Here is a 24,965-nt window from a genome sequence, read left to right as displayed (position 1 = left end):
GTTGCTCAAGGATCACCATGGTGCCCTCAAGAGCCATGTACCCACAGGCACAGAACAAGGTGACCCCAGAGAAACAAAGGGAGGTGGCCACCAGGGAGATGTAGGGGACTCCTCCTGGACACTTGATGCAGCATTCGAAGCAGCCTGGACACAGAGGAGAGAAAACGCACCTGTTAAGGGCAAAACGCCTTCCAACTTTGTGAAGGCCACACATTAAGAGAGAAGGCTCGACTCGTCCATCTTCCCACGCATGTGAGACCAGAGGGGGAGCTGTTGTCATCTCACTTTCTGTGGGTGAGGACTCGGGGGCTCCAAGAGGGAATGTGTAGCTTAATTTGCTCGGGGTGAGTGGCAGAGCAGCCAACTGACAAATAGTTATGGCGTAAGGCACAATTCTACAAGTTCTTGTTTGATCCGGGGTTGGGTGAGGGGCCCCCTGCTCAAGTGGCAGCGAGCAGCAGTCATCCCACTCACAATGTCAAAAGAACTGCAGTGAGTCTGCGGTTCTATGAAGAAAAGTGACCGTCAAGTTCCCCCCAACCTCAGCCTTCTGGTGTTTCGGGTACCTATTTCTCTCTTTCTGCAGCAGCCAATGGCTTTCCCTGAACTTTTGATCTCCTGGGCAACCAGAAGAGTCAAATACAATAATTACACTATTGCTGTAGTCAGAAAAATATCAAGGGAATCATTTTGGAAAGGTGGTGGTCATGTTGGCCCCTAGAAGTACCAAGTCACCCAGATCCGTTCAAGCGAGTCCACTCAAGTTTCATGTCAACATCAGAAATTAGATCAACTTTTAAATAAAAATGTTCCCCTGGGCCAGGAAGCACAAACAGTTTAATCACAGTCCTCCCACAACTTGCTTCCTCAGAATGAGAGCCTGCTCGACCTGCACCAGCTGACCACTGACAAGAGTGACCCCCACCTCTTTCACTTCCTGAATGTATAGTGTTTTTTTTCAAGCATGATCCGGTTACCAAAAGAACTGGACGTTTGGAAAAATCGTGTCCCGGAATTTAAATTAGAGTGGAATGTGCCACAACAAACACCCAAGGGACTGTGGCACATTACTTCTTCCCCCTTTCCCTCCAACCACTCAACAGATCGCCATCCCTGCAAAACCGCTGAGATGAGCATGTTGCCGAAGGTAAGTGGGGTGACTCTGAGGAAGGAGACTGGAGGAGGGAACCCCAGCACCAAGAGATCTGGACACCAGGTGGCTTAACAACGCTGTTCCAGCCACAGGGCCCATCACTCTTTGGGTGCAGTGGGCTTGGCTAGCTATGACACAGCACTCCTGGATGTGGAGATAGAGGTGATGTTCAGAGTGGACGAGGCACTACAGGTGCAAGCTGGACCACTTTGCTGGCAAATCCTCCCCAGCTGCCTCAACCCCACCGCAGTCCAGCTTTGGGACCCAAGCCTACTGTGGCTCCAAGGATGTGACTCCAGTCCAGGTCACTGAAGCCTTAGGGGAATATAGGAGATATTCTTTTATTTTATTTTTAATTGAATTTTTATTTTATTGTGGAACGTAATTTACAGTGTTGTGTTTTTTTAGCTGTACAGACACTTGATTCTGTTATACATATACATATATCTATTCTCTTTTGGATTCTGTTTCCATGTAGGTTAATCCAGAGTGTTAGGAACAGTTACCTGAGTTCAACTTTGGTCCTGGATGGTAACCTGTTTTATATATATTAGTATGCATATGTTAATCCCAACCTCCTAGTTTATGCCTACCCCTCCCAACCTTCTATCTTTGGTACCCATACTTTGGTTTCTACGTCTGTGACTCGGTTTCTGTGTTGTCAAGTATAGTTTATTTGTGTCAAGTTTTAAACCCCACCCATAAGTGATATCCTATGTTATGTGTCTTTCTCTGTCTAACTTACTATCCTGAATGTGATCAAATCCAGGTCCTTCCATGGTGCTTTAGTTGGCATTTTTTCATTCTTTTTTATGGCTGTGTAATACTCCATTGTATATATGTACAACATCTTCTTTTTACATTCATCTGTTGATGGACAGTTTGGTTGTTGCCATATCTGGGCTGTCATACTCAGCTCTGCAAGGAACAAAGGGGTGCCTGTGGGATTTTGCAAGGATGGAGATCTATGCATATACGTCCAGGAGGGCCATTGGCTGATCATAGGGTAGTTCTCGGTGTATTTATTTAGGAAACCTCCATATTGTTTTCCATAATACCAGTTTATATATTAGTGCACAGTGGGCTTGGCCAGCTGTTGGAAGGCACTCCCCGAAGCCTGAGGGGAATACTGGGGGCATTTTTTTTAATTTTAATTGAATTTTTATTTTATATTGGAGCATAGTTGATGTACAATGTATTTATTTAGCTGTATAGTGTCTTGATTCAGTTATACATCTATATTTATCTACTCTGTTTTGGATTCAGTTCTGATATAGGTTATTAGATAGTGTTCGAACATTTTCTTATTACAGTGTGTTTCCAAGCATTGTAAATTGTGGAGCACTGAACGTTGGGGTGCATGTATGTTTTTCAATTAGAGTTTTCATCTTTTTTCATATAGATATCTAGGAATTGGATTTCTGGATCATATTTTAACTCTGTTTTTAGATTTTTGAGGAACCTTTATTGTGTTATTTCTAGTGGTGTTACCAATTACTTTCCTACCAATGCTGTAGGAGATTTCTCTTTCTTCCATACACTCTTCAGCATTTGTTATTTGTAGAATTTTTATTGATGACCTTTTTTACTCTTGTGGGATTGTGCCTCATTGTAGATTTGATTTGCATTTCTCTAATAATTAGCCCTGTTGAGTAAATTTTCATTTGCCAATTGGTCATATGTATGTATTCTTTGGAGAAATGTCTATTTAGGTCTTCTGGCCATCTTCTGCCACCATAGGTCCTCACCTTGGTCAGCAGCCTGCACTTTGCATTCACACATTCTCATCAGCCCCCTGCTCCCTGACTTCTTTTTGCTATCATCATAAGCTTCTCTTTATGAGCAGGAAGCTTTACATGTGACTCAGTGTACCACTGACACATCAAGGTCCAGCCTTCCTCAGGCGCTAAGGCCGGCCAAAGCAGGAGGCAGTAGGAAAAGCCCAGCCTTGATAGTAAGAAGAGCTGAGTTTAAATCCTGCTCCATCTCCTTCTGGCTCAGCAGCCTCCGGGAAATTAGTACATTCTCTGAGCTTCAGTATTCTCAGGTAAAAAAAAAAAGGGGGGGGGATAATCATTTTTTATAGGATTGATGTAAATTTAAATAAACTAATAGAAGTATGATGTCTCATACCATGTCTGGGATATAATAGATGCTCATAAACAATAGCTATTGTTATTATTAATGATCACATCATAGTACAGCCCCAATAAATGCAGAGGAACTTCTAGGCCCTGGGATATGTAGTGTTCTGAAATGTAACCACATGTGCATTTCTACTTGTATTTGCATTTCTTTCCACTAACTTGTTCCCACAAGAATCAAGTAATGAAGGCAGGTATAAATATTACCATTTTCCAAATGAGAAAAACCAGACTCAGGGAAATCCTGTCACTTGCCCAAGGCCACAACAAGTCATAAATTGAGAGCTTTGACCAAATTCTTCTCAGTCTTCCCAACATACCAGAATAAACCAATCAAGCATTATCTTATTTCTGGTTGAGGAGAGCAGCAACAATTTTACTAGATTTGAAGCCATGAATTAGAAGTTTAGGGTTGGGAAGAGAAGAAGGGAGATTTACTGGGGTGGCACATGGGGATTACGGAGGCAAATCAGGAGAGATCCTTTGCCTTGACTTAGTCCAGGGTTTCTCACCCTTCGTGCTCCTGGCATTTGGGACTGGACCATGCTGTGTTCAAACCCACTGACATTGCCCCACTTTCTTTGCACAACTGAGGCAATGGGCAGAGTTCAGATCATTGTCTTCTTCTGTGAAGTTTCTCCAAGACTCTGTTACCAAATTTAAGTTCATGTGCCCGATGCGCAGTGAGGCCAAACAACCCAAAAGGTCAGAGTGTGAAGCAGAGAAAAGTTTATTGGCAGGGCCAAGAAGGAGTATGGGTGTCTTGTGTTCAAAACACCTTGAAATCCCTGATGGTTTTCAGGGAAAAGTTTTTAAAGGCAAAATTTGGCATGAAGGTTTCAGGGCATGTGACTTTTTTTGGGTTTGTGGTAAGGTAACAGGGTGGTGCTCCAGGAGTCTTCCACTCAGCCTGAAGTTACCATCCTCCACCTGGGTGGAGGCCTTGGTTCCTGCAGAAGAACTCAGAGATATTGTTATTGTTATTGTTATTCTTCGAGCAGGAAGTCAGATACTGCTTTAATGGCTGCACTACTGTTTCTTGACTTCTCCTCCTTTGTGTCTGCATTCCCTTACTTGTCTGATTAGCAACTGTTTGAATCTACTCTTTGGTACTCAAGAAAGGTCTAGGAGGCTGAAGACTTTTTCCTACAAACAAGAAACAAGGGACCCAGAAAGGCTTTTGTGCCCAGGAGGACTCCACAGTGTTCTTCTTGGTTTCTACTCCATAAGGCATCTTTAATAAATGTGGTTGACAGGGACTTCCCTGGTGGTGCAGTGGTTAAGAACCTGCCTGTCAATACAGGAGACACAGGTTCAAGCCCCGGTCTGGGAAGATCCTATATGCCTTGGAGCAGCTAAGCCCATGCACCACAACTACTGAGCCTGTGTGCCACAACTACTGAAGCCCACGCTCCTAAAGCGCATGCTCTGCAACAAGAGAAGCCACCACGATGAGAAGCCCAAACACCACAACAAAGAGTAGCCCTTGCTCTCCACATCTAGAGAAAGCCCGCACGCAGCAACAAAGACCCAACACAGCCAAAAAACAAATAAATAAAAATTTTTAATTAAAATAAATGTGGCTGACAAATGTGGCAGGAAATGTTATCTGGCAGGTCATCTACACATGAAAGAAGACAGTGTTATCAAGTCCAAGCTCACTCTGCTCACTCTGCTCACAGTATGACAGGCCAGTAAATCTGGAGAGGAGGTATTGATGCAAGGAATAGAGATTTTATTCAGAAAGGTGGGCATCTGAGAAGATGGCGAACTAATGTCCTAGAGTGCCATCTTACCGGGTCTGGGTGCCAGTTTCTTTTATAGAACAGAGATGGGGAGGAGGTGAGGAAATAAAGTGAAAAGGCCATAAGTCTTGCAAAATATCTCCTGGCTTGGCTAACACTGAGGAGGGAATGTGTTAATTTCTTCTTTTCTGCAGCTATTCACAGGTGGGCAGGGTAAGAATGTCTCCCTGTGAGCTGAACAAAGATACTTTAGTTTAACATTCAGGCAGAGGGGCAGGGTTCCCCGAGGCAGGCTAATTTGTATGCTTACAGCTATAGACAGCATCCTTTTAGTGACTATAGTAACAAAAACAATGAAAAGCAAAGGTTAAAGAAAAAGAAGTAGGGCTTCCTTGGTGGCACAGTGGTTGAGAGTCAACCTGCCGATACAGAGGACATGGGCTCATGCCCCAGTCCAGGAAGATACCACATGCCGCGGAGTGGCTGGGCCCATGAGCCATGGCCGCTGAGCCCACGTGTCCGAAGCCTGTGCTCCGCAAGGGGAGAGGCCACAAGAGTGAGAAGCCCGTGTATCACAAAAAAAAGAAAAAGATCCAATATGGAGTCAGATTCTGTTCTTCCCTGTTACAAAAGTACTTGGACCCAAACCAGGGAGCATTCATTAGAAGATGGATTTCAGGTCAAAAGATAAAGAAATGGGAAGGAAGAGAGAGAGCAAAGTGAAGAATATCATTAGAAGACTGCTTTATGTTTCATTTGCTTTAGAAGTGGTTTGATATGACCAAGCCTTCTATTCTGTTTCACATCAAACTGGAATTAATCAAAACAATCTATTTAACAACATTATAAAAGTCATTTAAAAATTAGAAAGGGACAAATGCTTTAAAATCTGCTTTGGGATGGATTTATAAAGTGAATAAAACGCAGAGTTAGGAGATCTATGGGCTTAACTTTGGTAGTATATGCATGACCTTGGGCCTGTAGTTCTAGACCATTTGTTCTCGAACCTTGAAATGCATCAACCATCACCTGGGCAGTTTTTTTAAATGCAGATGGATGAGCCCCAGCCCCAGAATTTCTGATGATGCTGCAGGTCTGAAGCAGTGCCTGAGAACTTGTATTTCTGACAAGCTCGTAGTTGATGCTGATGCTGCTGATCCACATATCACAGGTGGAGAACCACTGCTGTAGACCACAATGGCTCAAGTGGTCTTATTCTCCTAATGGGAGGAATTTTTGAGTCTTCCTGGCTGGGACCACAAATCAGACCTCCACGATTCAACAACTGAAGAATCACGGATCTTTTCATTGCTGAATCACTGAGTATTTGCACATTTATAAGACTGCTTGATTATTAAAATGTCAAGGGCCATTAATCTTGCAAGAGGACTTTAGGGAAACGTTAGAGTTGTATTAAGCAAGAACAGATTTGGGAAGAAGGTGGGGGACCTTAATCAAAGCATTATCATGAATAAGGGGAGCCCAAGTGGCCCTGAAACTCAAGGCATCAGCCCACTGGGAAACACCAGAAAATGTACAAGGAAGAAGTGATTGCTTTCTTCATCCTACTTATCATGATTCTTCTCTTCGTGGATGTGGTTGGTTTTGATGAGTGTTTCTCAAACTCCACACTAGTGATGCCAAAAACTCAGCCTCTGTGCACCGGTGCCAAACTGAATCTTAGAGACAGAGTTTTGGGTGAAGGAGAAAAGAATAGCTTTATTGCTTTGCCAGGCACAGGTGGACACAGCAGGCTCGTGCCCTTCAAAGGCTGTGTGTCCCCACCCAGGAGGATTTGGTGAGGAGTTTTATAGCAATAGTTCAAGGGCAGCGGGGCTTATAAGGATCAGAGTGTGTGCAGGGCCTGCACTCCTTTAATCTGGCCTCAGGTGGTCTCCTGATGAGCTTTGAGGTTATCAAGCTGTGGCCTTCTCTCTAGAACATCTTCCATTTGGTGAGGGTTTTACTTCTGCAGAAGAGCTTGAAGATATTGTTATGTGGAACAGGACCTTGAGGAGGAACAAGGACCCTGCCCCAGGGCTGCCCTTCCTTGGTCTCTGCATCCCCTCCCTTCCCTGATTAGCAACTGTTTGAAAGGCTTCCATGCCCAGGAGCCCCACAGGGTACTGCTCAGTTTCACTAGTGACATTTGGGGCTGAATCATTCTTGGCTATGGGGCTATTCTGTGCATTTTAGGATGTTGAGCAGCACCCCTGGCCTCTACCCACTGGATGCCAGTAGCACACCCCACTTCCTTCCAATTATGACTACTCAAAATGTATCCAGACATTACCGGATGATGTCTTTGGAGGGTAAAATCTTCACCCTCCTATCCTGGGTTGAGGACAGTTGGTTTTCCATAATCAGGGGATATTTTTAATGTATCAGCAAGTCCCACTCTGTTCTGGTGTTGGCCCAGCAGACTACAGCAGAGGTCCTCCTGCCAGGGCAACTTCACCCTGGGGGTGAGGCCTGGGTGGGCCTGGGGACCAGGTACAGCCAAGCCTACCCCAGCTGCCTGTGGTTTTGGCTTTCTTTCCTGGAATACTCACTAAAATGATGATATTTGTGTAGATCTAAAGGCAAATAGAAAAGATAAAATGGAAAAAAATGCCCCCTGAACAATCATACCACAGTAAGAAGTAAACCTCAACTACACCTTTAAATATAAAAGACATGTCATGTTTGAACTCCCTCTTGATTTCATTGACTTATTCATTGACTTCATTTATTGGTGAGGCAGTTTTATTACCAATATCTCCCCCTTTAATTTAAGCCACTTTCCTCTCAGCCCATCTTCAGTGGGGCTGAAACACTGCATAGGAGTCATTTGTGGGCTCCAAGGTCGTTGGGTTGTCAGCCACGCTCTCTCCCTGCTGAAGATGAGACCTGCGCTGCTCAAGGCTGCCATCCAACTAGGACCCATTGTTACCCGAAAACTGGGCTCGCCTTTTGGTGGGTGTTGGACCAAAAGATACAATCAAGCCAAAGATCAGAAGAAGAAAGGATTTATTATTACTTGCAGAACACTGGGGATCTTTCCCAAAGCAGTGCCTCCCAAACAGCAAAGCTGGGAAGTTTTAAACTAAGGGTACATGCATATTCATTCATGAAGAGGTTTGAGAAGAGCAGAATTCGGCATAGAATTGGGGCCAAGGTCAACAGAGTCCAAGCTTTAGTTGATTCAAGTCAGGAGGGTCAACATCATCATTCCATCCTCCACCTGGGTGGGGACCTTAGTTCCTGCTGAACTCAGAGACTGGATCAGATTGTGATGTGCATCCCTTGAGGAGGAACTAGGACTCTGTTTTATCACTGAACTATTGTTTCTTGACGACTTTTCCTTTGTTCCTGAATTCCCTCACTTCCCTTAAGATCATTGATTACTGAGACCTGTTTAAGGGCAAGCATTATGGCCAGGCTTAGATCATAAAATGGCTTAGGCCAAATATGGCTTCTCTTATGTCAAGAAAGCCATGCCTGGTTCTCTTTCTCAGAGATCCACTACCCTATCAGCTTACATCACTTCAAGGGCTCGTGACCTGTGCAGTCACACAGGGCACTGCACTTGGAAGGGTCCCCCACTTGGCTTACTGCTCTGTGGTCACCAACTTGAAATTCTTAATTTGTGAACAAGAGGCTCGTTTTCATTTTACACTGAGCCCTGCAAACAATGTAGCCAGTCCCGCCTTCATCCTTTGTAGAAACGTGATTCTAACTTAAGCCCCCTAGCGCAGTCTTACTATCTATTAAGGACTGTCTGTAAGCGTAAGAACAAATTTTTAAAATAAATAACAGCAACAAAAACAAAGATGACCATTTTTAAGAAGGGAAACATCTCTGGCACTTTCCAAAATAAAGATGTCTAATACTGGCCAGCAGATGTCATCCTTGCTGCGTGACAAGAGGGGATTTTTAACAGGCCAGCTGGTCTTTAAAGATTTTTGAGCCTTCAGGGAGGCAAATCTTCAAAGAACTTTGATCTAAGAACGCTTATTGTAACGTAATGCTTTTTTTCTGATGAGAATACTACTGCAAACACAGGAAATTCACCATCCACCAACTCTAAGAACTGCAAATAATGATTATAACAAGGTATTAATTCAGTTAAGTAAGAAAATGTAACTAAATGCCACTTCTTCAGCTGGGGGACATATTACTTTATTTCTTATTTATTTATATATATTTTTCTTTTTGGCTGTGGCACGTGACATGTGGGATCTTAGTTTCCCGACTAGGGGTCTAACCCATGCCCCCTGCAGTGGAAGCACGGAGTCCTAACCACTGGACCATCGGGGACACATTATTTTGTTACTGGCTTGTCCTTTCAAACTGGTAGTTAACACAGGGGATACGTAATATTGTGACTTATGATAAGAAATATAATTTGGTCTCAGTCCCCATTTCTAGTAGAGAGCCACTAAAACCCTTGGAATTTCCTAAGTGAAGAGAGTGATTAAGGTGTCTTTTGTTATGTTGATGAGGTAACTTTTGGAAGCGTCTAAGGACGCGGTGGGTGGAGCGTTGGGGTGAGGGGGCGGCAGGTTGCCAGGGGAACCAACCGGAGGACCAGAGGTTTGGAACTTTCAGTTCCACACCCCGACACCGACTTCCAGGGCGGGGCTGGATGTTGAATCAGTTACCAATGAATGGCCAGTGGTTTAAGCAATCATGAGGATGTAACGAAGCTTCCATTAAAACCCGAAAGGACGGTGTTCGGAGAGCTTCTGGTTGGTGAACACGGAGAGATATGGGGAGAGGAGGGTGCTCGCAGAGAACATGGAAGCTCCGTGCTCTTTCCCCATGCCTGCCCTCTGCGTGTCTTTCACCTGGCTGTTCGCGAGTTACATCCTTTTATAATTAACCAGTGATGTAGTAAGTAAAATGTTTCTCTGAGTTCTGTGAGCCGTTCTAGCAAATTAATCGAACCCAAGGAGCGGGGCTGGGAACCTCTGGTTTACAGCCCAATATGCAATGGGCAAATTCCAAGCCAGGCTCCTCAACCTGCCCTTGCTGTTCACCCCTGCTGAAGGTCATCCCACTACCCACAGTGGGGCAGCTTGGTGTCCTCACAAAAGTGCCCCAGCTTGTTCCACAGGACTGGTGAAAACTTTCCTCGTGACTGTCTGAGTTACTTAACACCCTTCTCAATCTCCCCACTTCACAATCTTTAATATTTAATATGTGTTAAATAGATTTAATATTTCCTCTCTAATATTTAATACTCTTCACCATCCAATAAACACTTTTTGGCTAAAGAGATCAGTTCCAGGATGGACCTGGTGGCAGGCCAGAGCCAGTCCTCCACATCAAAACCATTTATAGAATGTATAAGGAACTAAGTTTTATTGATGCCAAGCAGCAAAATTGTCTTTTAATAGTAGTAGGGTTGCTGTCCTGAGCTCCAGCCTAAGATGATCTGGGAAGGAAGGGGTCTAACCTTCTGGGCCCCTCTGCCCTGCTGTTCTCCTGCTGCACAGGGCCTGCTGGGCCCCCCAGCTTCAGACGCATCTCTGTGAGGAAAACACAGAAGCTGGAACTCCTCGCCTACTGTGTCTCCTTTATCCTATGAATAAGCCTTAACTGGCTCGTTTGCTGGTTCTATAGAAAACTAAGTCAAGGAGTCTGAGTGATCAATCTCTCTAATCCTGTTACCTGCCCTGGCCCTGCCACCTGGCCTGGATGAGTTTCCAACCTAATTGAGTACAATGAGGTCTGATGGGAGATCTGCTGGGGGCTTCTAGAAAAGCAGGTTCCTGTCTCAAGAAAGTATTTTAATCTGTGTACACTGCAACGAACTGCCCCGGGGGCAATAAGATTGCTTTGGTGGTTTAACTTTAGTTACTATCCTGACTGTTCAAATCACTCCCACTCCCATAGATGCTGGACACTTTCCAAACAGGTGAGTCTAAATAATCAACTTCCTTTTTTAAAAAACAAATTTTATTTATTTATTCTGGCCACACTGCACAGCTTGCAGGATCTCAGTTCCCCAACCAGGTATTGAACCCGGGCCATGACAGTAGAAGCACTGAATCCTAACCACTAGGCCACCAGGGAACTCCCTCACCTTCCCTTTTAGCAGAATCCTGATGCAGTCTTGGATGTATGAAAACTCAGATAGGACCCAAGTCAAGGGTCTGCTAAAGTAATTCCTTTTATATTTGCTTTTCACATTTTTTTGTTTCCTCATTTTTCTCCAGCAGATCTGCATTATTCTAATTAGAAAAAAAAAAAAAAAAGCTACTCTGTGAGAACTATGTTAACATCTATCCATTAGTCCTTCCACTCTTGTGGGCCTTAGTTCCTCAATGGTAAAATGGGAGGTTTGGAACCTGTGATAGTTAAATTCATTCCAACCCTGACAAACCAGAATTTGGGGAATCTAAGGAAATGGGTGTCAAGACTGAGGAGGGGGCCACTTAAAATAACAATAATAATGTGGCCATAGATCTGTATATGTTAACATGGAATGACCTCAAAATAAATTTTTAAAGGGAGGGTGCGGAATACTGCATAGTTTTTGTGTATGTACAAAGAGGCTATCTTGAATGATATGAAAGAAACAGGTTACAGTAATTCCTCTGAGTTGGGGGTAGGGACCGGCCTGGGGGTCATTTTGTACTCTCTGGTCCACTTGGAATTTTTTACCAGATGAACTATATTGCCTTCTCAAATCAAGAAAAAAGAAGTAGGAGGGCTTCCCTGGTGGCGCAGTGGTTGAGAATCTGCCTGCCAATTCAGGGGACACGGGTTCGAGCCCTGGTCTGGGAAGATCCCACATGCCACGGAGCAACTAGGCCCGTGAGCCACAATTACTGAGCCTGCGCGTCTGGAGCCTGTGCTCTGCAACAAGAGAGGCCGTGATAGTGAGAGGCCCCGCGCACTGCAATGAAGAGTGGCCCCCACTTGCCACAACTAGAGAAAGCCCTCACATAGAAATGAAGACCCAACACAGCCATAAATAAATAAATAAATAAATAAAAATTTTAAAGAAAAAAGTAGGAAAGTGCCGTAACAACTTCCTGCCGTTTAACTTTTTATTTATTTATGTATTTATTTGTTTGTTTGTTTGTTTTTGGCTGCATTGGGTCTTTGTTGCTGTGCGCGGGTTTTCTGTAGTTGCGGCGAGCGGGGGCTACTCTTTGTTGCAGTGCGCAGGCTGCTCATTTCAGTGGCTTCTCTTGTTGAGGAGCTCGGGCTCTAGGCGTGCAGGCTTCAGAAGTTGTGGCACATGGGCTCAGTAGTTGTGGTTTCTGGGCTCTAGAGCACAGGCTCAGTAGTTGTACTGCTCGGGCTTAGTTGCACCGCGGCCTGTGGGATCTTCTCCGACCAGGGCTCGGGCCATATCCCCTGAATTGGAAGGCGGATTCTTAACCACTGTGCCACCAGGGAAGCCCCTGCGGTTTAACTTTATAAACATCTAGAGCACTTAATATATGTTAGCTATTTTCTCTGCATCCTCTCCCCTCAGTGGCACCTCAGCTTCCAAATTAGTTATCTCCATTTTACAGATGATTCTGAGAAGTTACATCACTTCCTCGGGTCATTCAACTTGTGAGCCGCAGAGCTAAGATTTGGGCCTGGATCTGTTTGACTCCAGAAAACATGTTTGTATTTCCCACGTGTTTGCATGCAGGGAGATGGAGGCCACGGGTTCTAGATGATTTTTACCCAGAGCGTTGAAGAGAGCATGTGTGAGTGAGCTGCGGCTGCAGAGTGTGTGCAGCAGAGGGCTTGTGGGAATCAGGTGTGCTAGTGAGCCCTCTCTGTGATGGAGTGTTGGTCTCCAGCGCTGCCATCCCTGTTGAGGCCAGAGAGAGGAGAGGGCGAGCGAGTCCGAACCACTTTCGCTGGGGCCTTCCTCTCAGAGATGGCGCGGGCACGTCGCCTCTCACCCGCCCTCCTGCCCCAAGGCCAGAGCGCCTTGCCTCACCCCACACCCGGCCTCTCCTTGGGCTACTCACGGACCCTCACCACCTGCCTCAGGCTCCGCCAGAAACCTTGCCACCTCTCAGGAATTCTGAAAGATTCTTTCTGCTGTTTTTAGCAAAGTATAATCAAACGTGACTGGGAATTGCCTACTTGAGTAACGGAGCAAATCAGAAACACAAATGCCCAGCAATCTTGCTCTACTTGCACTGTTCCGGGCGTCATGGCCTCCATCTGTGTACGTGTTCAAGGGAAGGAAAGCTACGTGAGGACTTGCACACGTGCAAGTTACCCGGGAGCGTGAGGACTGATGGCAATTAAGGCAGATTGTTTTCACGTGGATGGCAAAGCTTATGGCGCTAAATATTGCTTGTTTTTCATTGTCTCTCACTTGGAATTTGGGTCAAATTGAAGTGTGAAAGTGAGATGGTAGATGGATTAAACAACGCTTTCCTTGTTCCCACTAACTGTGCTCTCGTGCGCTAATACCTCCAGACTATATATTAAGCCTGGAATTTTCTATCGGCCCTGTCCCAGATGCTTGGTCTCATCTCGATTCAGATTAATTTGGTTGTTGACTGTTAAGGAGAGCTCTCTGTACTGACCTCACATTTTTCTTCAAGGTAGACCCTTGCAGTTCTCAAAGGCTCAAAGACTTTTGGTACTTTTATCTTCTTGGTCACTATCTCATCACTGTCCACTTGATCACTAATCAGGGGTTTGTCCTTCATAGCACCTTTCTAATTCACATTTCCACCGTCTCTGCCTCTTAACATGAGCGCAGAAGATGACTGGTTTATCTGGAATCTTGCACTAACATCCTAGTGGATTTCCTTACTGGAGATGGAGTACTTCCTGAAGAGCTGGGTCATATTAATCTTCAAAAATGCTCGGGAATTCCCTGGCACTCCAGTGGTTAGGATTCTGCTTTTTTACTGCTGTGGGCCTGGGTTCAATCCTTGGTCGGGGAACTAAGATCCCACATGCCTTGTAGTGTGACCAAAAGAAAAAAAAAAAAAAACTACTCTTTTAGCAACTTTCAAGTATACAACACATTATTATTTACTGAAGTTACCATGCTGTACATCATATCCCCATGACTTATTTTATAGCTGAAAGTTTGTACCTTTTGACTTCTGTCACCCATTTTGCCCACCCCCTACCCCAGCCTCTGGCAAGCAACAAGCTGTTCTCCATATCTGAGTTCAGTTTTTTTGGTTCGAGTTTTTTAATATTCCACATATAAGTGAGATAATACAGTCTTTATCTTTTTCTAACATTTCATTTAGCATAATTCCCTCAAGGTTCATTCATGTCATAAATGGCAAGATTTCCTTCTTTTTATGGCTGAATAATGTTACATTATATATATATATATGTAGTATCTGTGTGTATGTGTATATATATATATATACACATACACACAGATACTACACACACACACACACACACACATATATATAATCACGTTTTCTTATCCATTCATCTGTCAGTGGACACGTAGGTTGCTTGCCTGTCTTGGCTATTGTAAATAATGCTACATAGAACATGTGAGTGCATACATCTTTTCAAGTTAGAGTTTTCATTTCCTTTGGATAAATACCCAGAAGTAGAATTGCTGGATTATATGGTATCTCTATTTTTAACTTTTTGAGGAATTTCCATACTGTTTTCCATAGTGCTGCACTAATTTATATTCCCACCAGTGGTGCACAAGTGTTCCCTTTTTTCCACATTCTTGCCAACACTTGTTATTTCTTGTCTTTTTGATGTTGATCATTCTAACAGGTGTGAAGTGATATCTCATAGTTTTGATTTACATTTTCTGATGATTAGTGATATCGAGCACCTTTTCATGCACCTCTTGGCCATCTGGATGGCTTCTTTGGGAAAATGTCTATTCACAACTTCTACCTATTTTTTTAATTGTGTTTTGTTTTGTTGCTATTGAGTTATATGAATTCTTTTTGTATTTTGGATATTAATCTCTTATCAGAGACATGATTTGAAAATGTTTTCTCCTGTTCAGTAGGTTGCCTTCTCATTTTGATGATAGTTTCCTTTGCTGTGCAGAAACTTTTTAGTTTGATGTAGTTCCACTTGCTTTTGATTTTGTTGCCTTTACTTTTGAATTTAGGTCCAAAAAATCATTGCTAAAACTGATATCAAGGAGTTTGTCACCTGTTTTCTTAGGAGAGTTTTATGGTTCCAGGTCTTACATTCAACTTTTTAATTCACTTTGAGTTAATTTTGTGTATGGTGTAAGACAGTGATCAAGTTTCATCTTTTGCATGTGGCTGTCCAGGTTTTCCAATACCATTTGTTGAAGAAACTATCCTTTCCCCATTGTAAATTATTGGCTCCTTTGTTGTAAATTAATTGACCATATATGCATGGGTTTATTTTGGGATGCTCTATTCTGTTCCATTGATTCATCTATCTGTTTTAATGCCAGTATCATTCTATTTTGATTACCATAGTTTTGTAATATAGTTTGAAATCAGAAAGCATAATGCCTCCAGCTTTGTTCTTCTTTCTCAAGATTGATTTGCCTATTTGGGGTCTTTTGTGGTTTCATACAAATTTGGGGATCATTTATTCTATTTTTGTGAAAATGCCTTTTAGTTTCTTTTGATTTCTTCTTTGATCCATTGGCTTACTAGTCCATTGGTTCAGGAGCAAGTTGTTTAATCTCCACATATATGTGAGTTTTCCAGTTTTTTCTTCTTGTAATTGATTTCTAGATACCATTGTGGTCAGAAAAGATGCTTGATATAATTTCAATCTTAATTTATTGATTTGTTCTGTGAGCTAACATATGATCTGTCCTGAAGAATGTGTATTCTGTTGCTTTCGAATGTATTTTTCTGTATACGTCTGTTAAAGTCCATTTGACCTAATGTGTCATTTAAGGCTGTTTTTTTCTTATGGATTTTCTGTCTGGATGATCTATCCATTGATAAACGTGGAGTATCAAAGTCCCCTACTATTATTGGATTGATCTCTATGTCTCCCTTCAGGTCTGTTAATATTTGCTTTATATTTTTAGGTGCTCCTGTGTTGAGTGCATAAATATTTACAAATGTTATATCCTCTTGTTGGACTGACCCCTTTATCATTATGTCAATATAATGACCTTTTTTGTCTCTCATTACAGTCTTTGTCTCAAAGTCTAGTTTGTCTACAACCTTTGTCTAAAAGTCTATTTTGTCTGATATAAGTATAGTTACCCCAGCTTTCTTTTGGTTTCCATTTGCATATAATATCTTTTTCCTTCCCTTCACTTTCAGTCCAAGTCTTCCCAACAACCTATAAAGCCCTGTGTTACCTCTTTAAGCTCCTCACCCACAAGCAATCTGCCCCGGCTCAGTCTTCTCCAGCCACACCAACTTTCCTGCTGTTTGACACACTACCAAATAGAACATTTTTTTTTACTGTTAAGATATTTTTTAATCAAAGTATAGTTGATGTACCATATTATATACATTACAGGTATACAATATAGTGATTCACAGTTTTTAAAAGTTATACCCCATTTATAGTTTTTACAAAGCATTGGCTATATTCCCTGTGTTGTACAATATATCCTTATAGTTTATTTTTAAAATATTTATATATTTATATATTTATTTTGGCTGCACCATGTCTTCATCGCAGCATGAGGGATCCTTTGTTGCAACCTGTGGACTACTTAGTTGCAACATATGGACTTCTCAATTGTGGCATGCCTGTGGGATCTTGTTCCCCAACCAGGGATTGAACCTGGGTCCCCTGCATGGGGAGTGAAGTGTCTTACCCCCTGCATGGGGATCTCAGAGTCTTACTTAAGCTGTAAGGGAAGTCCCCCTTACAGCTTATTTTATACATAATAGTTTGTACGTCTTAATCCCCTAACCCTATATTGCCCCTCTCCTCTTCCCTTTCCCCACTGGTAACCACTAGTTTGTTCTCTGTATCTGTGAGTCTGCTTCTTTTTTGTTATATTCACTAGTTTGTTGTATTTTTTTAGATTCCACATATAAGTGATACAATACAGGATTTTTCTTTCTCTGTCTGACTTATTTCACTTAGCATAATACCCTCCAGATACATCCATATTGTTGCAAATGGCAAAACATCATTATTTTTTATGGCTGAGTAATATTCCATTGTATACATATATCTTCTTTATCCATTCATCTGTTGCTGGACACTTAGGTTGTCTCCCATATCTTGGCAATTTTAAATAATGCTGCTATGAAGTTTTAGGTGCATATATCTTTTCATATTAGTGTTTTTGTATTTTTCAGATATATACTCAGCTGTGAAATTCCAGGGTCATATTGTAGTTCTTTGTTTTGTTTTGGGGTTTTTTGGTAGTTCTATTTTTAGTTTTTTGACTAAAAATTAGTTCTATTTTTTAGTTTTTAGTTCTATTTTTAGTTTTTTATGTTCCCACCAAAGAACTTTTGTTCTAGCTGTTTCCTCTTGTTGCTTAGAATATTCCTGTGGTAGCCTGTCTCCAAGATGGCCCCCAATGAATCTCACCTGCTGGTATTCATGCCTTTGTGTAGTCCACTTCCATGCTGAGTAGAGCTGACCTGTGTAACCAATAGGATATTGCAGCAATGATGGGCTGTGACTTCTAAGGCTAGGTCATAAGAGACATACTGACTTCTCTCTTGTCCTCTCTTGGATCCCTGTCTCTGGGGGGAAACTGTTCACCTAGTCATGCGGACACTCAAACAGCCCTGTGATGGGCCCAAATGGTCAGGAACTGAGGCCTCCTGCCAACAGCCATCCATGTGAGTAAGCCCCCTTGGAAATTAGTCCTCCTTCTCTAGGCAAGTCTTTGCATGACTGTAGTCCCAGCTAACATCTTGACTGCAGCCTTGGGAGACATCCTGAGTTAATTAAGCTGCTTCTGAATTCCAGACCACAGGAACTATGAGATAATAGATGTTCATTTTTGTTTTTAGCTTCTAAGTTTTGGGGTGAATTGTTTTCCAGCAGTAGTTAATACAGTTCCTCCCCTAGATACTGACTTTGTTAATTCCCTCACCTCTTTCAAATCTTCTCTCAAATGTCACTCATCCAATGAGTTCCACCCTGATCTCTCTATTGAAATCTGTGCTCTGCCCCCCAAATCATGATTCCTCCATATCCTGCTCTAATTTTCTTTTTCTCATATCACTTATCACCTTCTAAAATGACATCTAATTTACATGTCACTTATGTTTATTTTTGTTTGTCTATTCCATCTCTTATAACACAACTTATTTGAACACAAGTTTCTTTATCTGTTCTATTCACTGATGTAACCCAAAAACCTAGAAAAGTGTCTGGCACTTAGTAAGTGCTCAAAAAATGTTTGATAATCACTTTGATCAAAACTCTTCAGTGGCTCTCCAGAGCCTATAAAATAAGGTCAAAGCTATATAATTTACAAGATCCTCCCCAACAGGCCTTCTCTTTCTTCAAGCCTCTCTCTTGCTTTTTGCTTCTTTCTGATACATACTCTTCCTTTCATCCAAACTCACCTGCACACTATCTCGACCTTTACTTGTATCCTTCACTCACAGTACTCTCAAGACCATCTTGACATAGGAAAATCTGACCTACCCATTCTGCTCTTGCCTCATCCATAAAGACAGTCTTGGCTCCTTTCAGTAAAAGAGTTTTTTTTGTCCTTCTGTGAACTTGTTCAGTGCCTGGAGACCCCCTAAGGTTTACACTTATATTGCCTTTAAAACTAATTATATGTATATGGACTGTGAACATGTTGACAGCAAAGAACCATTCACCATTCTAATTGAATTCAGAAACATTTATTGAGCACCTACTAAATGGTAGTCATCTTGTTAAGAGTCGGGATACAAAAGAAAAGAATGGGGGTACAAAATGGGTAAGGAAATGCCCCAATCCTCAGTGTTTTGTGCAGAAGAGAGTATGTGGCCATGATGAAAGCAGCAAACAGCAAAGTAAAATGAACCTGTGAAGGACATGAGAACTGGAAGCTAAAGGGGCAGAGAGCCAGCAAGAGGCTGGCAGGAAACAATGGAAAGCAGGTGATTTGAGGAAGCAATAATCAACAATGAGCAATGCCACAGAGAGGTCAGGGCAGAGGAGGGCTGAAAAGCACCCACTGGGTGGCAGTGAGGGGGTCACCTTTAGTGTGGAAGATTCCATCAAGATGCTCCCTGTTCATATTTCCAGGGCACGCAGGAAGTCTACATTTCCCAGACTTCCTTGTAGTTCATTTGGGTGGGCCATGTGACTGATTGCTGACCAATAGGATGAGAGGGGAAGTGATGTATGCCCAGTCATAAAAATTCCTGCACAATCCTTTACTACCTCTCAGCTTGCTGGCTGGCAGAATGCAAAGGATCCAGCACAGAACTTCAAGAGAGCCCCAAGGTGGGGCTCATTTGCTAACATTTGCTAACATTTCCAGCAGCGTAGGGAATGAGTGCTTCAGATTTGAGGGGTGAAAGTGGAGGTTCTGACTTGGTGTTCTTTTTTTCATTTTATTATTTTTAACTTTTAAAATTTATTCAAGTATAGTTGATTTACAATGTTAATTTCTGCCATACAGCAAAGTGATTCAGTTATACACACACATATACATATATGTATATATCTATTCTTTTTCATAATCTTTTCCATTATGATATTGGGTATTGAATATAGTTCCCTGTGCTCCACAGTAGGTCCTGGTTGTTTGTCTATTCTATATATAATAGTTTGCATCTGCTAATCCCAATCTCCTAATCCAACTGTCCTGTGACCCCTTCCCCGTTGGCAACCAGAAGTCTATTCTCTACATCTGTGAGTCTGTTTCATAGATAAGTTCACTTGTGTCATATTTTAGATTCCACATATAAGTGAGGTCATATGGTATTTGCTTTCTCTTTCTGACTTCACTTAGTATGATAAGCCCTAGGTCCATCCATGTTGCTGCAAATGGCATTATTTCATTCTTTTTCACTTCATTTTTAAAATTTTCATTCTTTTCTAGTATTCCATTGTATATATGTACCACATCTTCTTTATCCATTCATCTGTAGATGGACATTTAGGTTGTTTCCACGTCTTGGCTGTTGTGAATATTGCTGCCGTTCAAATAGGGGTGCATATATATTTTGAGTTATAGGTTTGTCTGGATAGAGGCCCAGAAGTGGGATTTCAGGAGCATATGGCATCTCTATTTTTAGTTTTTTGAGGAACCTCCATAATGTTCTCCATAGTGACTGTATCAATTTACATTCCCACCAACAGGGCAAGAGTGTTCCCTTTTCTCCACACCCTCTCCAGCATCTGTTGTTTGTAGATTTTCTGATGATGCCCATTCTAGCTGGTGTGAGGTGATACCTCATTGTAGTTTTGATTTGTATTTCTCTAATAATTAGCGATTTTGAGCAGCTTTTCATGTGCCTGTTGGCCATCTGTATGTCTTCTTTGGAGAAATGGCTATTTATGTCTTCTGTCCATTTTTTGATTGGGTTGTTTATGTTTTTGTTGGGTTGTATGAGCTGTCTGTATATTTTGGAAATTAAGCCATTGTCGCTTGCATCAATTGCAGATATTTTCTCCTAGTCTGTAGGTTGTCCGTTCGTTTGGTTTATGGTTTCCTTTGCTGTACAAAAGCTTGTAAGTTTAATTAGGTCTCGTTTGTTTATTTTTTAAATTTTATTTCTATTGCCTTGGGAGACTGACCTAAGAAAACATTGGTATGATTTGTGTCAGAGAATGTTTTGCCTGTGTTCTCTTCTAGGAGTTTTATGGTGTCATGTCTTATATTTAAGTCTTTATGGCTTGGTGTTCTTAATATATCAATGTAGAAAGAACGTCCTCATTCTTTTTCACATATGTAGAGCATTCTATTGTGTGAATGTACAATAGTTTACTAATTAGTTACATATCATTCATCATTTAAACTGTTTAACATCTTTTGCTGTTTTAAATATGTAGCGTACATTCTATCAAAATTTTAATATTCTATAATATGTATCTTTACATTTATCAATTTCATAGGCTTCAGATTTTACTATCTGTATAATGAGAAAATATTGATGGATATGAAGTAAAAGAGAGAAATTATCCCATTTATTTTTTTCCAATGAGGTCACCTAGATTGAAAGCAAAGAAAACAAAGAACCTGAAAACAATCCAGTGAGAAAGATGCAGAGTGACCCAAAAAAGAACAACAACAACAAAAAAGATAAAAGTTACTTTTATTAAGAAGTTTAGCTGCATGTCAAAACAGAGAAATAGACTTCTTACTGCAATTCTCAATAATTGTGTTTCTGTCATGAAATAAAGGCGTTTCCCTGAGACTGTCTGAGCTTCTAGAATTTGGACCACAAGCTGCCTTCTACAAATTGGGTGGGCCCTCTCCAGAGAGAGAAGCCAGCTCTGTTCTTTCATCATATGGTTTCCATACCATAGGTGGTCGGTCAGTTTATTAGTTAGCAGACACAGGGCCAATCAACACCTAGAACCTCGTCTTATCAAAACCCCAATTCTGAAAGTTTGAAGACTTACAGTCTGGCTTTTTCCAAGTTCTAAAAGCAATAGAGAGCTGGCAGCAATCCCATGAAAACAATCTACTTAAGTCACCAGAAGAATGTTTAAATGCCTAAATTATTAGCAGTGTCTATTGAATTCATGCAAGGCATGCTTAATATTTAATTGAAGCTTTGAAAAGAATTGCATGGAGAAGGCTTTGCTGGGGGTGGGAGTTGGGGTCCAGCAATAGGGAAGTAGTTCTTCATTTCTTTTACCACTGCACTGTTTTTAGAAAAATATTTTTTTAACCCACTGACACATCTATTGGCCATGTGAAGGTCAAGTCCAGATCAGTATGAATTAGAACAATTTTGCCTCTATCTCAGGAAATTAGGTAATTAAAATAAAGGCAAACTTCAGGAAAATGTTCTTTCTGTTCTTAGAGATATTGGTACTAGTGTCTGATTAATGAGCCTCGGATCTGAGTATTGGGGCCCTTATGTGCTCTTGGCTCTTACCAGCATGCTGCATGCTGTGGGAAATGTAGAGAGTTCAAATCCCTTGTGGTTCCAAATAAGCTCACATGTATTAAGGAACCAAAACTCTCATTTTTAACTGCTCAAGTGGAGACCACCCAGACCTGGGAGAACTGCTGGGGTCCAGCATCTCAGATGTGGGATTATAATTATTCAGAGTATATTTGTATTTGTTTTTTGCTTAATTTATGAAGTTAACTCGATATGTGATCTGAAATTGTTTCTCTGAGCTGTCAGGAGTGGCTGCGGGCCTGGCCTGGTTCAGGTGATGCCATTCTTGGAACATGTAACCAGTGTCCCCTTTTCTAATCAGGTGTGTGTGTGGGGACATGGGCTGATTGAGTTCAGCTCAGTCACTTGTCACTCTTGTCAGCCCTGGAAACACAAAGTTGATTTCTTACTCTCCACACCCTGACCTGACCCTGAATCCAATTGGGACCCCAGTTCAGGATCCCATGGATGACTCATTTACTCAGCTGGCCTCCTGAGGCAAGAAAAGAAATTGATGGCCACTTTCCTTTCAAAACTTTCACAGCAAGGCAGAGTGAATATTTTTGTTGATGATAATCTATATTAAATCACATTCTATAGAGCTCCTACTTACTAAGCTCTTATTCTAGAAACTGAGAACTTGGGAAGAGAAGTGTGAAATATGCTTGCATTGTAAGCAAACAAGATCCTATAAATCTTTCTGTCCCACCCCAGGGCCTGAGAGAGGAGAGGCCTTCCTGGGTCAAAGGGACTACTAATATGCCTCGTTACAACTGTAGATCAAAAAATAGCTTTACATTCTGGTCCCAAAATATGGTCACTACCCTTCTACCTCTTCTACACCCAGGTAGATAGAAAATGAGCAAAAACTCAATCTACTCCTTCAGAAAAGTTCCTAGTCTGTTTTCAGTGATGTTTATCCATTACAGCTTCATCTGGGGGCAGAAATAGTGACTCTTATTGCTACTGTTAGAGAATGTGAAATGCTTATTAAATATTGGTGAAATAATATTAGACCATGTGATTGTTGAGTCACAGCAGTTAAACCAGTCTAATTTCCCCCCATCTCTGTATCAGGTCCTCTTCTGTAAGGGTAGCCAGCAAACCGTGATGCAGAGGTTCTTTGTTCTCTATTTCCCTCTATGATCAGGAACAATTTTAACCATGTGATGGCCTGATATTTTAGGTTATTCTCCTCTGTTTCTTTTTCTGCTTTCTTTTTAATTAATTAATTAATTAATTAATTAGGCTGCACTGGGTCTTAGGTACAGCACGTGGGATCTTCGTTGCAGCATGCGGACTCAGTTGTGACATGCAGGATCCAGTTCCCCGACCAGGGACTGAACCCAGGCCCCCTGCATTGTCAATGCAGAGTCTTAGCCACTGGACTGCCAGGGAAGTCCCTCTTTTTCTACTTTCTTGATGGCTCTACCCTTACTTTTCTCTGCACAGGCAGCTTTGATTCCCTCAGGAAAATGATGATACAGGCAAAAGCAACTATACACAAGTGGCCAAAAGTTTTACTTTCAAAAGCTCAGACCTGGGCTTCCCTGGTGGCTCAGTGGTTGAGAGTCCGCCTGCCGATGCAGGGGACACAGGTTCGTGCCCCGGTCCGGGAAGATCCCACATGCTGCGGAGCGGCTAGGCCTGTGAGCCACGGCCGCTGAGCCTGAGCGTCCGGAGCCTGTGCTTCGCAACGGGATAGGCCACAGCAGTGAGAGGCCCACGTACTGCAAAAAAAAAAAAAAAAAAAAAAAAAAAGCTCAGACCTGAGTATGATACAAACATCTGGAAGAAGGCACAGCAAAGATGGGTGCAGTTGCTCTGTGATCAAACATAGAGAAGATTATCTGGGATGTGGGGGAGGAAGAGAGTCAGAAGTTAATTGAGAATCATTTAGATGCCAGTGGGTCCCTGAGAAAGCCTGTGTCCTTCATCAGCCAAGTCAAGGAAGAGAGGAGGAAATCATTGAAGACCGGCCTAGTTTGGGCATCTTAAGGTGAAGGGGAGGTGTGCTCTGTCCGTGGTTAAAGCCTAGGTGGGCAGGAAGAGTCCAGGGCTCCCTGTATCCAGCTTGCTGTGGGAGCAGAAAAGACATCAATTTGTTGTGTCTACAGGAATTGTAAGGCAGCCTCCAAGAGTTTCTCAGAGCCCTGACTTGACCAAGAATGGCAGAATGTTCACCAGTGCCAAGGTGGGTTGTGCTCATGGTACTACCAGCCAGTGGACCTCAAAAGGCCTTGAAGTTGGAAACAAGGGCAGGCAGGATGGGGACAGGAATGCCCAAGGACCAAAGACCAGTGGAGAATAAGGCCGGCTCAGTGGGTGCCAGGAGGAAGGGCCACAGTGGGAAGATGATCCCTATGTAGAGGCAGCACAAGATGACAGAGTGAGTTTCTATCCTCTAGGAAGAAGGACCCAAGGGAGGTTAAATTCCATTACTTGAAATTTTATTGGTGCTAAGAGTCATACCAGAAATCTAGAAGTACTTAAGTTCCTGGAGAAGACAGATTGGAGCAGATGGGTGACAAACAGAACTGCCTTCTTTCTAGCCATGCCATGAGCTGTGTCCTGAGGTTGAATGACTGATGACCAGCAACAGCAGAAGGAGAGGAAATATGCAGAGAACACTTAGAAAGAAGAAAGAGAGGCTAAGAATGAAGCGCTTAATGTGTCCCAGACACAAGAGCGAAAAAGGGTAGGAGGAGAAGAAAGAAGCATGAAAACATCGAGGAGGAAGCAGGGGGGCAAGGACATGTGGACCTGCGGAACATGATTACTTTGAACTTACCCTTAATGCCAGGTCTGAAGAGCTGGGTCATTTAGATGTTTATACAGAGTGGAGACACATTTTATACCAGGAAAAATAGAGAGTTCTCCATGACTAGGGTGTCCATATAATTCATCTTCTAAACTAGGGCTCTTTTGAGTGTGAAAGGGAGTGCCAGGCAGGTGAGACAATGGGACTTATGGCTAC

General features: G+C 42.3%; 1 pseudogene; it reads left to right on the top strand.

Moving 5' to 3' along the window:
* The first annotated feature begins 964 nt into the window (after positions 1-964).
* LOC132483035 (aldo-keto reductase family 1 member B10-like) overlaps positions 965-24,965 on the top strand; it is a 46,807-nt pseudogene continuing 22,806 nt past the window's right edge.

This window comes from Mesoplodon densirostris (assembly GCF_025265405.1).
Source record: "Mesoplodon densirostris isolate mMesDen1 chromosome Y unlocalized genomic scaffold, mMesDen1 primary haplotype SUPER_Y_unloc_2, whole genome shotgun sequence".
Lineage (NCBI taxonomy): Eukaryota > Metazoa > Chordata > Mammalia > Artiodactyla > Ziphiidae > Mesoplodon > Mesoplodon densirostris.
The sequence above is the reverse complement of the archived record's forward strand: the minus strand, read 5'-3'. Positions and strand labels throughout refer to the sequence as shown.